At 34.1% G+C, this 14,230-nt stretch overlaps 1 pseudogene; it reads left to right on the top strand.

Annotated features, from left to right (window-relative positions):
* The first annotated feature begins 200 nt into the window (after positions 1-200).
* LOC149208107 (strigolactones hydrolase CXE15-like) lies at positions 201-10,489 on the top strand (annotated as a pseudogene).
* The last annotated feature ends 3,741 nt before the right edge of the window (positions 10,490-14,230 follow it).

Raw genomic sequence — 14,230 nt, 5'->3', positions numbered from 1 at the left:
TCTCAATGTCTAAAATTTATTCATTTATTAAATTTTATATAATATTATTTTTTTTGTAATTTGATTATATATATATATATATATATATATATACTAAGATCGAAAATAAGGAATTTCAAGACTCTTCCATTCTCTCCTAAACCTACTATTCTCACTTGACTTGAAGAAGAGAGAATGGTCGCTTTCGGAGAGTGACATAAATGAAGTCTCTTTGCTTTGCGAATTTCCATTTTAAAGCGAAGCAGAAAGCTAAGATAATTAGTGTTGACACTGGATCTTCAGTTTCAGTTTTCTTAGTGGAGGATTTTAATGGGCTCATTAAGTTATACAACGATGGATCCATGGTGCATGCCGATGAACTAGATTTCCCCCTTCCTCCACTTAGCAAAGGTTACGTGCATGTTTTACATAAAGATATTTTGTTTGACCATACACCTGGCTTGTGAGCGCGCCAATATCACCCTCCTCCTCCCAATTCTTCCCCAACCACCCCGAAACGACTACCAATAATATTTTACTTTCATGGCCTCGGTTTTTGTTCGCATAACCCGCATAGTCCCATTATGTACCCTTTCTGCGTAAAGTGGGCAACCGATATAGGGGTGCTCATCATCTATGTAGGCTACAGATTGGCTCCCGCGCATTGCCATGCTATTTCTTATCATGATTTTGTCTCTGCACTCCAATGTCTTCATTCACAGTCCAAAACCACAAGTGGTTGGGAAAGAGACGATGCTTGGTTCTTTTCACATGCTGATTTTGCGAAGGTATGGGAGAAAGCACAGGAGGGAACATAGCGCATAGCTTGGGAATGTGGTATGGTTGAAAAGTTTGGGGTGGAGATATTAAAATAAGAGAACTGATTTTCCTGTATCTCTTTTTCGTAGGGGAGGCACGCATTGAAGAAAAGGGTAACTAGGTTTTGTATTTGTCAATGTAATTTTGATCTTTTTACTTGTCAAGAAAAAGAATTTTTATTTTTATAAATTATATGAATGAATTTCCTGCTCATTCTATAGGTCTAGGAAAATCAAAGAGTCAAAATTATATTGAAGCGACCTTCTTGATCATTTATGTAACGAACATGAGTCAACCTAGTGTCAAGTAGCCCTCCAAGACAAACACCATCCTCCAGCAAATAAGACTACAAGAAAAATGATGAAGAGAACAATTAATTCAGCCTGAAAATGAATCTTAACATCAAGTCGGCTCACATATGGAGACACATCTCTTTGGTGGAAGAGTCGGCTCAAATACATGGGAAAACCACTATATATACCCAGTTAGGGTCTCCGCTAAAAATGAGAAGACAAAATTTTGGATTCCTTTGAAACTTTAGAGGTGCAGGAAGGTACAGTCTCGGTGATGATTACAATCAAGAATCTCGGATAGGTATACAATCTCGGATGGCTACACGAAGGTACAAACTATCAGAGACAAGAACAGTGATCTCACTACAATCTCGGCCTAGTTATAGGGTCACTGTAATATAGTCTCGATATAGTTGCAGTTGACCTTGGTGCAAGGATAAAAATGATACAATCTCAGTGAAGATCATAGTACAAACATAGATACAATCATAATCTCATAATTACTAATACAGATAGGATCTTGATGAAGCATATATATCGTAGACACAGCATGTCCTTGCTATTATTGTGAGCATGATAATTGTCATGATCCTAACAAAGATGAATGTTTTGGTACAACTATATATATACCTCTAAGTGGAGATCTCATTAATGTTATAATATTCTCGGTGAAGGTGAAGCAGTGGCACATCAAGTTCTTAGTGAAGATGTAGCATTGACACAACAATGATGAAGTTCTAAATGAAGGAGAAGTCATGGTGCAGCAGTGATCTAGATGAAGGAGAAGTCATGGTATAGCAATGATGATGATGATCTCAAGAGTGAAAAAGAAGAGGATTAGTGTTTTGGTCTTGGAGTGGCATAGAGGGTCAATTATAATGTTCTTGGTGTTCATCAATTAGAATCTCTATAAGAAGAATTATGTGCTTTTTTTCCTCTCCAAGAGGGAGAGGTTTTTGTCTTGGAAGAATGCCAAATTCTTGTGTTCTTATCTATTTATTTTGGTAGCAATTTGATGAAGTAAACAAACACACTCATAATAAGAAGAAGATCAAGATAAAATAAATAGTAAAAGAATTTCTCAAATTGTTATCAATTATGGAAGAATGCATCTAATGCTAACAACCCTAGATTCTTCAACATGGTATCGAAGCTAAGTTGTTGAAATCAAATAAGGGAAACAAAAGAGACATACAAGGATCTCTCTTGAAGGACATCAAAGCAAGTTGAAAGGATTAAAGGAGCATGTCTACAACAATTAGGTCTACAATAGTCATGGAGTATAAGCTTCAGTTATTATAGTCATGCACTCAACTCATGCTCAGTTTGATGGAGTATATTAGTGATCCTCACATCTTGATCACTGAATTTTCTCCATGCCATAAAATATAGTCTAAGGTTTATATATATATATTATAGAAGTAATCAAAGGAATACCTCTCACAAGCCATGAATACATCAGTGTCTCGGTATAGTTACTACATCAAGGCAGTTTCGGTGATGAGACAATCTATCTATACAATGCCACCCACAGTTTAGCTATGTTATTCATTCACAATTTTGGGATCTCAATACATTACCTCTCTACGCAATGCACATAGCCATCACTGTGCAATGCCATATCAATATATTTGTCACAATCTCGAATTATGTCTATGATTATGATCTCAATAACATGGTACTCGAATCATAACATAGTATCACTAACATGTCAACAATATTTTGAAGTCAAAAATACCTTAAACATAAATTGGGAAGGTCTGGAAGCAGTTTCAGTGATGTCAAGACCACTAATGTCATGGTGCTAGAAGACCTCCAGGAAAGTCATGATGAAAGGATACTAATGATGGGCGACTCAAGCAAAAGAAGCATCAAGGTGAAGATCTCCTCTTCGCACACCAAGTAAGTATCTTTCAATTTTATAATCAGATTTGGTTAAATGATTTCATGATTGTAAGGCGATTTATAATTCGGTTAGATAATCGAAAGTCCTTGCATAAAATAAGGAGGATTGTAATAATTCTCATAGAAAAGAGAAATCATTGATAACTATGAAAAGGTCTATGAAGGTCAACCATTATTTGAATCCATCAAGAGATTCATAGTACTCATATGATATCGCTGAAAAGTCCTCTCATACCTAAATAGCAGAAGGTGATACATAAAGAGAGATATATGAAATGCTAGATTTACTCTAAGAAATTAAAGTAAAGAAGGTCACTTAGGCCTACACAATAGTGAAGGCATCAAAGAATGAAGGAATAAATTCATGAAGATATGGGAAATATGATAAGAAGGTTGTCATCATTGATGAGAAAGGTAACATATAGCAATGAAAAAAGAAGGTTACCTCACTCGGCAATTTGTGATCTCTATGCTAAATAGAGAAAGACAAGTTGTAGTCTTAGTATTATAGGATAAAATAATTAAACCATGTGTAGAAAGGAAAGGCAAGGTTGGTCCTCAATCAAAGACAAAAATAAGTATAGCTAAGATTCAATCCTATAGAAATATTTTGGAAGCTCATCTCATTGAAATATGGAGGAAACTCAAGCAAAGGGCCAAGGAAAGAGGGAGTGTCAAATATCTCCTATGAGTAAGATAGTATTACTCACAAAAGGGTCCTATCATAAGCTCGTAAATCATGTGTTATAAGATATGAAAATGATAATAAGATGAATCATGGCATCATGGAAGCATTAGAAACAAGAGATTGTGACATCACCAAGGAATCATGAAGGAGAAAATCCATGCCAGACAAACATATAGGATATATAGTTCTTTGGAACCTCAATGGACATTTAAGAAAAGAAAGGAGTCATCTAAGGTTCATCATACATCAAGTCAAAAATGAAGCATATGCCAGTTGGAGATATACAAGATCCTCATCGTAGGGTTCACTAATCTAGAGAGGAAGAAAGTGTTTTGACAAGAACTCCAACTTATGGAATCCATGAGATTATGAAATGATGACATGAATAAAATCAAGGGATTGAAGATCTTTTCAATCAAGGAAGTTGTTGGAAGAAACTTCGATGACCAGAAAGTAAAATAAGGTATGTATGATTGTTTTTAATATTATAATGTCATGTCATATGGTTGCAGGTAGCATGGATCATTGGTTCTATCTTAAGAAGCATGATCAAGAATAAAAAGGATCTCCTACCCTGAAAGGATGCACGAAAGCATAGGTCACATTAGATGAAATCAACATAATATGTCCTCATATGAAGTATGAGGTGGTTTCCTACAATGAAGAAACCCTGATTGGAAGCTATTGGGAATGAAATGTGTGAGGACTGAAGAGATCATGAGATATCCAACCATGATCAAGGAAATCAACATCCAAAAGAACAAGAAGATTTGACTAGGAAATCTCCCCGAAAGGTATGAAGATTTTGATGAAAGTATGGAAAAGATGAAGACCCTTGACAATGGATATCTTTGGGAGATGTCTCAATACATTGTGTGTACGATATTGATACATACAAGAAGATATCATGATGAAGAGCCATCTCGTAAGGTATGATTTAATTCAATATGATGTTTTTATTTCTTTAATAATATTCGGATAATGCATGGCTACTCAAACAATAGTTTAAATACAATTATAACTAGCATTGATGTGGTTAATGGAAGAATCATGATGAGAAAGAAGTAGTCATATAACAAAGGTTCCATATATTAAGAAGAACACTTTCAATGAATAAAGGAATACATGATGAAATAAGAATGAACATGATTGATTGTTGTTACCCTACAAGGAAGAATCTTAACTGATTTTCATGACATCAAGGAGAGAAGTTGATGAAGCAGCTGAAGAACCAACAAAGAAGAATTTCTTAATGTATTAAAGAGTCCCTAGCTAAGAGGGAGCTCTGACAGGTCCTTCATCAAGAGAGGGTTCGAATTAGATCACCCCTAATTACAAACGGGTGACAATTGTGTTTTTTCATTTCATCTATCATGCACTAGACCAGGACTAACAACCATAAGTCTAGATGAAGGCCATCGATGGAAATGTAGAGACATGATAGACACAACACTCTTTTCTTCACTTGGGAAGAAATAATGGGAGGATTGGGTAATCATCTAGCATCTGATACTCTTTGAGGATCTATAGGGCCTCCAAGGTAAGAGTAGGCAAGAGGACCGATATTCTTTGAGGGTTGGTAACCCAAGATAAGAATAGTTCTAGGAAGTCATACTCAGTGAACACCAGGGTGGGTATGTACCTTGAGGGACAATGATAAAGGTGTAGATAAATCATTGGTCTCGCCAACATTGTAGCTCACAGTCTCGTGGAGAGATGGAGTTGTTAGTCAAGGAATTTCACTATGATAATGCTCATTGATATGATGCTATACATATGGGATTACCAATCTAATTCTTCTTATGAGAAATTATTTATATTGAAATTAACCAAGTACCATTATAAATACCTCCCTAGTTAAGAGGGAATGTTGAAGAATAGGGTAACTAGGTTCAGTATTTGTCAATGTAATTTTGATCTTTGTACTTGTCAAGAAAAAGCATTATTATTTTTATAAATTATATGAATGAGTTTCTTACTCATTCTATAGGTCTAGGAAAGTTAAAGAGTAAAAACTATATTGAAGAGATCTTCTTGAGAATTCATGTAATGAACATGAGTCAACCTAGTGTCAAGTATCACTCCAAGATAAGCACCATCATCCAGCCAAAAATATTGCAAGGAAAATGATGAAGAGAATAGTAAAGTCGGCCTTAAATTGAATATTAACATCAAGTTGGATCACATACGGAGATGATCCCTTTAGTGGACAAGTCGGCTCAAATACATGAGAAAACCAATATATATAGCCAGTCAAGGTCTGCACAAAAAAGGAAAAGACAAAATTTTAGATTCCTAAGAAACTTTGGAGGTGCAGGAAGGTACAATCTCGGTGATGATTATGATCAAGAATATTGGACAGGTATGCAATCTCGGGTGGTTACGGGAACATATAAAATTTTGGTGACAAGTGCAGTGATCTTAAGGCAATATCAGCCTAGTTATAGGGTCACTATGATACAGTCCCAGTATATCTGCAGTTGACCTCGGTCCAACAAGAACAGGGCTACAATATCAGTGAATATGATAGTACAAATAGAGATACAATCATAATATCAAAATTCCTAATAGAGATAGGATCACGGTGTAGCATATATATCCTAGACACAACATGTCCTCGACATTACTGTGAGCATGATAACAGTCATGATCCTAACGAAGATGAATATTGTAGTACAACTATATATATACCTCTAAGTGGAGATCTCATTAATGTTATAAGTTTCTTGGTGAAGGTGAATGTTATGAAACCAACTCACAAAAGGATAGAAAATTTAAATAAATGCCTTAGAAATAAGGCTCTTCGAGGGGGAAACCTCCTTTACATTACACAAATGAACAATTCTTGGATGATACAAATGACAAGACCTCCTTTATACATCTAGGAGTCTAAGGGATCATAATATAATTAGAGCCGACATAACAATAATAATGTAAGGTCATAATAATAATAATAGTGGGCTTCTATGGGGCACAATAATAACAATATGGGGACTACATGGGCACAACAATATAATAAAGGGGTTGCAATAATAACAATAAGGTGTTACACTAGTAGTATAGGGACCTAACATGCCTCTCTCCTTCAAAAAGTGTCGTACTCAACGCTTGAGTAGTTCTTGATGCTTCTATATAAAATTCTTGTCCTCCCATGTGGAATATTTAATGTGTAAGTTCTTCCACTTGATGACATACTTTGAAATTGATCGATTTCATAGCTGTCGAGTTCTTGTTTCTGTGACTACTCCCGGTTCCAATATGATTTTTCCTTCCTCATCAAGTTCTAAAAATATCGTTTGAACTGGGATCTTCTACATCTTTTGAATGAGTGGCCACACTTCTTCTTCCTTATTCCATTAATCCCTTGCTTCATTTATCCAATCTAGTTGGATAATAGAAATGGCACACAACAATGCTTCCACATCCTCATCCTTTCTTGAGAGTGCATCTGCCACAACATTTTGCTTCCCTTATTTGTAGATGATTTCAAAGTCATAACCCAACATCTTTGTGGCCCATTTTTGTTGCTCTTCAGAGGATATTATTTGTTGTAAAACGTATTTAAGACTATCATGATCCGTTTTTTACCTTTAAGTGTCTTCCCATTAGGTAGAGTCGTCATTTCTTAAGTGCATGTAGTATTGCCAACATTTCGTTCTCATAAATAGCTTTGTGTAAATACTTTCCTTTGTTTGGATGACTTTCCAAAGCAATGGGTCTTTCATCTTGCATTAAAACATCATCAATTCCATTTCTTGAAGCATCACATTCCACAATAAAGGTTTTTGTGAAGTCCCATGTAGCTAAGACCGATGCTTGGTACATTGCCTCTTTAAGATGTTTGAATGCCTTTATTGCTTATGGAGTCCACGAAAATACATCTTTCTCCAATAATGTTGTTAGAGGTGCTGCTATTCTCCCATAATTCTTAACAAACTTGCGATAATACCCTTTCAACTCGAGAAATCCTCACAGATGCTTTATAGATGTGGGATTTTCCATTCCTTAAAGGCTTTAATTTTTCTAGGGTCTACCTTAACACTTTCATGAGATAAAATATGACCTAGATATTCCACCTCTTGTACTCCAAAGAAACATTTGGAGCTTTTTGCATATAATTGTTTCTCCTCTAATAGTTTGAGCACCCTGTCAACATGTTGAACATGATCCTTCCTAGACTTGTTGTAGATTAGTATATCATCAAAAAATACTAACACAAATTTTCTAAGGAAGGGTTTGAAAATGAAATTTATCAAACCCTGAAATGTAGAAGGTGCATTGGTAAGGCCAAAAGGCATGACTAGAAATTCATAATGAACCGCATGAGTTCTAAATGCTGTTTTCAGAATGTCTTCAGTCTTCATTCTGATTTGATGATATACTGAATGCAAATCCAACTTGGTGAAGTAAATTGATCCATGCAATTCATCCAATAATTCATCAATGACAGGAATGGGAAATTTATCTTTAATAGTGAGCTTGTTCAGCTCCCTATAATCCGAACACATGCACCATCATCCATCCTTCTTGTGCACCAATACTACTGGAGCAAAGAAAGAACTTTGACTAGGATAAATTATACCAGCCTCTATCATTTCTGCAACCATACGTTCAATTTCACTCTTTTGGGAATAGGGATATCTGTACGGACTGATGTTTGGAGGAACACTTCCTCGAATAAAATGATAGCATGATCATGATCATGAATAGGTGGGAGACCTTTGGGAGTCTCAAATACCTTGGAATGATTGTCCAAGACTTTTTGGAGATCTGGAGAAATAGATGATTTCGATGTGGGAGCCTCTAGCGAACATAATTGCGCAATTACACCTCGTTGTTCCTTCTTTAGAAACTTTGTCATATCGTTAGATCTGATTATCCTTCCCGGTTTCCCTTCAATATCCCTTAATTCAAATTCCTTTGCTTCTGCACAAAATTTCATGAAAATTTCTTGAAAATTAAAAGCTATTGTACCCAAGGATCATAGCCATTGGACTCCTAGTACAACATCAGCACCACCCATTTGAGTGGAAAGAATTGGGCTATTCAGTACATATTCTCCCATGGATAGCTTGATATTATGGCACTTTCCAGAGAAATTTATGGTTCCTCCACTTGCAACCATCACTTGACACTCTGGTGTTGGATATAGGAAGCAATTCAATTCCTTGGCTATCTTACAATGAATAAAATTATGGGTACTTCTTGAATCAATCAACACTATTACCTTTTTCTTCTTGATATGTCCTTCTATCTTGATAATTTGAGGAGTGGTAATTCCAACCAATGCATTACAAGATATGGTCAAATTCATTTCTTCTTTATTGATGTGAACTTTCACTTCTTGAACCTTTTTCTTCTATCTTAGTGTCCTATATTAGAGATCCAAAGTTACAGGTCGTACAAGTTCGCTATACTGAAACATTATATAATCTGGTCATCTTAGGAGATTGGGCATAAATATTTCTTGGAGAAGCAAATTCTGATCAGACTTGCGGGGTTAGAAAGGGGTTAGAAAGAGGATCCAGAGGGCTACTAGATGACACATTTCAGAACTTGAAGATTTTAAATTACCAAGTTATAGTCATTTAGAGATCAAGCTTTGATACCAAATGTTATGAAACCAACTCACAAAAGGATAGAAAAGATAAATAAACGCCTTAGAAATAAGCCTCTTCGAGGGGGCAACCTCCTTTACATTACACAAATGAACAATTCTTGCATGATACAAATGACAATACCTCCTTTATACATATAGGAGTCTAAGGGGGTCATAATATAATCGGAGCTGAAATAAGAATAATAATGTAAGGGCATAATAACAATAATAGTGGGCTTCTATGCAGCGCAATAATAACAATATGGGGACTACATGGACACAACAATATAATAAGGGGGTTGCACTAATAATAATAAGGTGTTACAATAGTAGCATAGGGACCTAATAGTGAAGCAGCAGCACGTCAAGTTCTCAATGAAGGTTTAGAATTGGCACAACAGTGATGAAGGTATAAATGAAGGAGCAGTCATGGTGTAGTAGTGATTTAGATGAAGGAGCAGTCATGGTATAACATTGATGATGATGATCACAACAATGACAAAGAAGAGGATTGGTGTCTTGGTCTTGGAGTGTCATAGAGGGTGAAGTATAATGGCCTTGGTGTTCATCAATTAGAATATCTATAAGAAGAATTATGTGCGGGTTTTCCTCTCTAAGAGGGAGAGGTTTTGGCACTCGCAGAATGCCAACTTCTTGTGTTCTTGTCTCTTTGTTTTGGTAGCAGTTTGATGAAGTAAACACACACACTCATAATAATAATAATAAGATCAAGATAAGATAAACAAAAAAATCATTTCATAAATTGTTATCAAGTATGGAAGAATCTATCTAATGCTAACTGCCTTAGATTCTTCAACAGCACGGACTACATCGAAGACTAAAGAGACGTAGGAGACCCCAATTTTCATGGTGAAAAACTTGGATATGATGTGAAGGCTAGCACTTCCTAAGGGAAGCAACATAAACCACTATTTCTACAACCCACAAGCCCCTGACACCAAAGCACTGGATGGTTGGTCCCCTTCAGGTCCCCTACCCCACATGATCATGGTGATTGCGGGGATTGAGATTCTTAGGAGACAAAATTAGAATACTGTGAACTGCTTAGGAAATGTGGTGAGACAGTGATTGAAGTTGGGTGAGATTGAGGAGGAAGATCATGGCTCTCACACCTTTAAAATCGATGAACATAACCCAATGAAATGTGTTGAGTATGATTCCAATTTCATTAAATTCGCTGCTTGACATCAATACTCCACCGCCCAAGTAATCCTCATTCTATCCTTTTTCATTCATGACTTTTAAGTTTATATGCATATGTTTGTGTTTATATGTAGGAAATACTGATCATATATTTTCTTAGAAATATTCCTTGTCTTGTAGTAGTTTGTCAAGTGCAATATGAACTACACCGTCAATGATTCATTGGCTTATTTAAACTAGCAGTTTCCCCAAAAGGTGCAAAGATATGCCGATAGGATTTTTAAATTGAAGAATTTGTACTTTGGTTTCGATAGGATTTAGGATTTTTATGATGTAATTTTGTAATGTTTTTAAAATTATATGTTTGAGAATTTTTGTTTTGGCATTTATATATAATGTCAAGGGGTCTAGAGTTAAATCCATTATATACTTACTTATGTCTTGACTTGTTGTTTATGAGTTTGAATGTGTTAAATTTCCTAAGAATGGACTAAAAAAATTAATTAAAGAGCAAAACATCTTTTATCCAACAAATACTTATGGACCAATGCTAATGTTATCCATCCCAAACTGTAGGGCAATTAAGAATCAAGAATTAACGCAATGGAATGGAAATCTAGGTCAAGCTCAACTATAGAAAGAAACAAGGAAGGAGCCTTAGTTTCAATTGAGGCAATATAATGACACTCATAGCTACAAAAGTGGGTTTAATTTTCCTTTGATCCTTCTAAAAGATACATGAAAATTATTAGAGTGGTTTTGATGTTTTTCTTCATTTCTCTTGATATTGAGTGAGATTTCTTTGTGTGGGGGTACTTCAATAACTAATGTTTTCCTTCATTTTATTTCCATTTTGGAGTGTGATGTATCTGTGCACTAGTCTTTTAGTAACTAAAGTTTCAAGAATAATTAATGATTATTGTCAAAGTCAGATGTTCTTAATGTATGATATGATCTACTGAAGACTACTTCAGAAACGAAGGAACCTTCCAATTCAAGAAAAGACCATGAATGAGCTTTCCTCGCAATACTTGGTAGATCCGGAGTTAAGATGGATCTATTCTAGTTTAATTTCCTCTTTTAAATAGGCTATATTCCTCAAGAATACCATGGGTTCTCATCAACCTGAAGCTTGAAAACCACAACCAAGTCAAGTTTAACTTATTATTTTAGTTTAAAGTTATTTTTGTTTTAAGGTAGAGTTATTTTTAATTTTCTTTATTTTATTTTTAATCGAGTAAAAATGTTTAAGGTAGAGTTTATTTTTATTTTTACTAATCAATATAATTATTAAATGTATTATTTTATTTTATTTGACAAAATAAAATGTTTACATAAGATTACATGAAAAGACAATACCTATTCCATATTGGACTAGAATCGTGCAATAATTAATTCAATCTATATCCTTTAAATAGAGACTTTATAAACAACTTATTGAATAAAGTAAAATATCCTATTATGATTTTTTATAAATAAATTTATATAATTTATATTGTTTGGTATAAATAACAATTAAGATATCAAAATTGTGAAAATAAAAATAAACAAATAAAAAAGGGAAATATAATTTAACAAAAAGTTGTGTTCTATGTAAATTAACAATGTTACTTGTAGTATCTTCCCAAAGCTAACTTGACCTTATGTAAATTAACAATGTCACTCGTAGCATCTTCCCATAGTTAACTTGACCTTTATTGGCATATTCGTTATTACCACTTTTGATATTTGGAAACAACAGTATGTTAGTGCATGCAAGCAAAGTTCATTTTTTTTTAAGTGTGTAGGTATTAACCTTTAGGGTTTTTTTTTTTTTTTTAATGAAATTCTTTGAATGTCTTCTCATTTATAACAAAGTTGTAAGAAATTTCAATAGATTTTTAGATGAATTTTGTGAAATTATTTGTTTTCATACTTGGCTTCATATTCTCTTAACACAAACATGAATAATTTCATGAAATTCATATAAAATTCTATTAGAAATTCAAGAATGTTCAAAAAAGCAAAAACAAAAACCTACTTAAAAACTAAAATCCTAGTTGCGAGTGCTAATGGAATGTTGACTATGGATGTCAAACATGGAAATACCAATACTAATTAAGTTAGGTTAGGGAGGATCCCAAGAATCTTGTTGTTAATTTATAGAGAACATCATTTTTTTCTTTAATAATATGTTTCATTTCTATTTGTTTATTCTTATTTTCGCAATTTAATATGCTGATTTTTTATTTATACAGTTATATAAATTTATATATTTATAAACACTCATAGTAGATGTGTAATACTTAAATAAATTATAAGAATTAAATATATTAAAAAAACATATTCTAGTTTTGAACTTTGTTGTCATTTCTAAATTTGGAATATTGTGATGACCCCTCATAATTCTGAATTATTGTAGTTAAATAGTTTGGTTCACCCAAGGATGGTTAAAAGACAAGGATAACATTTGTAAATGAAATGTGTTGCTTTTATTTTATAACATGATTATTCTTCCTTTTTTTAACTATAGTTGAAGAGAAATGCTAGAGTGAGCATACCCTAGGTAGTTAAATAGTTATGAATAGCTATCTAATCAGATCCATTCTGAAAACAAAAAGTCCTCAAGAAATGCTAGGAGCATATGATGAACCTGAGGCAAGAGAGAGATGATAGTTATAGAAGTGGAAATGACTCAAGAGCTAGAGGACCAGTGGAGTCGATTTTAGGAGCTGAGGCTCAAAATTTATGGCTAAGTCTGGTAGGACTAGATAGCTTAGAGAATTTGTAAAATACTAGTTCGAATCTTCCTCAGGATAGCTAGCTCGGGGGGAAGGCGCAGTGAATACTGGATTCACAGTTTGGGGGTGGGGGGGTATTTCTCTTCCCTATGGTTTGAATTTTGTTCATGGGAAAAGGTAATTAGAAACAAGAAGTTCTTGTTCTACAATAAGTTATATTTATGTGTACTTATTGTGGTATGAACAGTGTGAAAAGAATGTCCTACTTCTGTGTATTATTGTGAGAGTGAAAGTAGGGTCTTTCCCTCTGTATGTATAAATTTATCTAATAAAGGAAGTCTATGTTAGAGTACAGGATATAAATATATAGAAACCGCCTTTTCCTTTAATAAAAGACTAGGTAAAAAAATAACAATCTATATGTTGAAACTAGGTAAGATCTGAGGCAATGGCATGGATGAGACTAGCTGAAAACATGGGCCATTCATCCACCAAAGAATAAGTAAGTAAGATTTGGGAACAAGTTATAATTTAAATTAGGAAGATGAGGTAAAAGAACCCCGAGAGTGTTAGTTCTAGGTCAACCAACCAGTCAATCCTAGAATAGTCCCTCAAGGACTTTGACATAGACTAAAGTGTAATAACATTGAAATGAAGTCTAGTAACAACTGATATGAACTAATGATGTTTGTATGGACAGTTAATCTTATAAAGACATTCGAATAAATTAGCATAAGATTATGACCACTCTACAAATATTATATTACTTGCTAAGAGTTTTCATCCTTCCATCATTAATAATAGTTAAGACTAAAATAGCATATCTTATGAAGCACAAGAATAAATAAAAATGACATAAATTAATAAGTCACAGTAACAACGACGATGATGCAATAATGAAAAAATGAGCACAACCATAAATTAAATAGTATGGACCACAGGAAAATAACATAGTTCATACAAATTCTCGTATCTGAACAAAAAGAGGTCCATATACCATGGAAGTAGTTCTAGAGACGCTGTAATGAATTGAAACTAATAGCACCGAGTAATCTCAAAACTT

The sequence above is a fragment of the Pinus tabuliformis genome, chromosome 1_2, assembly GCF_031772625.1.
Source record: "Pinus tabuliformis cultivar Carrire ecotype Pingquan chromosome 1_2, CPIR1, whole genome shotgun sequence".
NCBI classification, from domain to species: domain Eukaryota; kingdom Viridiplantae; phylum Streptophyta; class Pinopsida; order Pinales; family Pinaceae; genus Pinus; species Pinus tabuliformis.
This window is presented reverse-complemented; position numbering and strand designations above follow the sequence as displayed.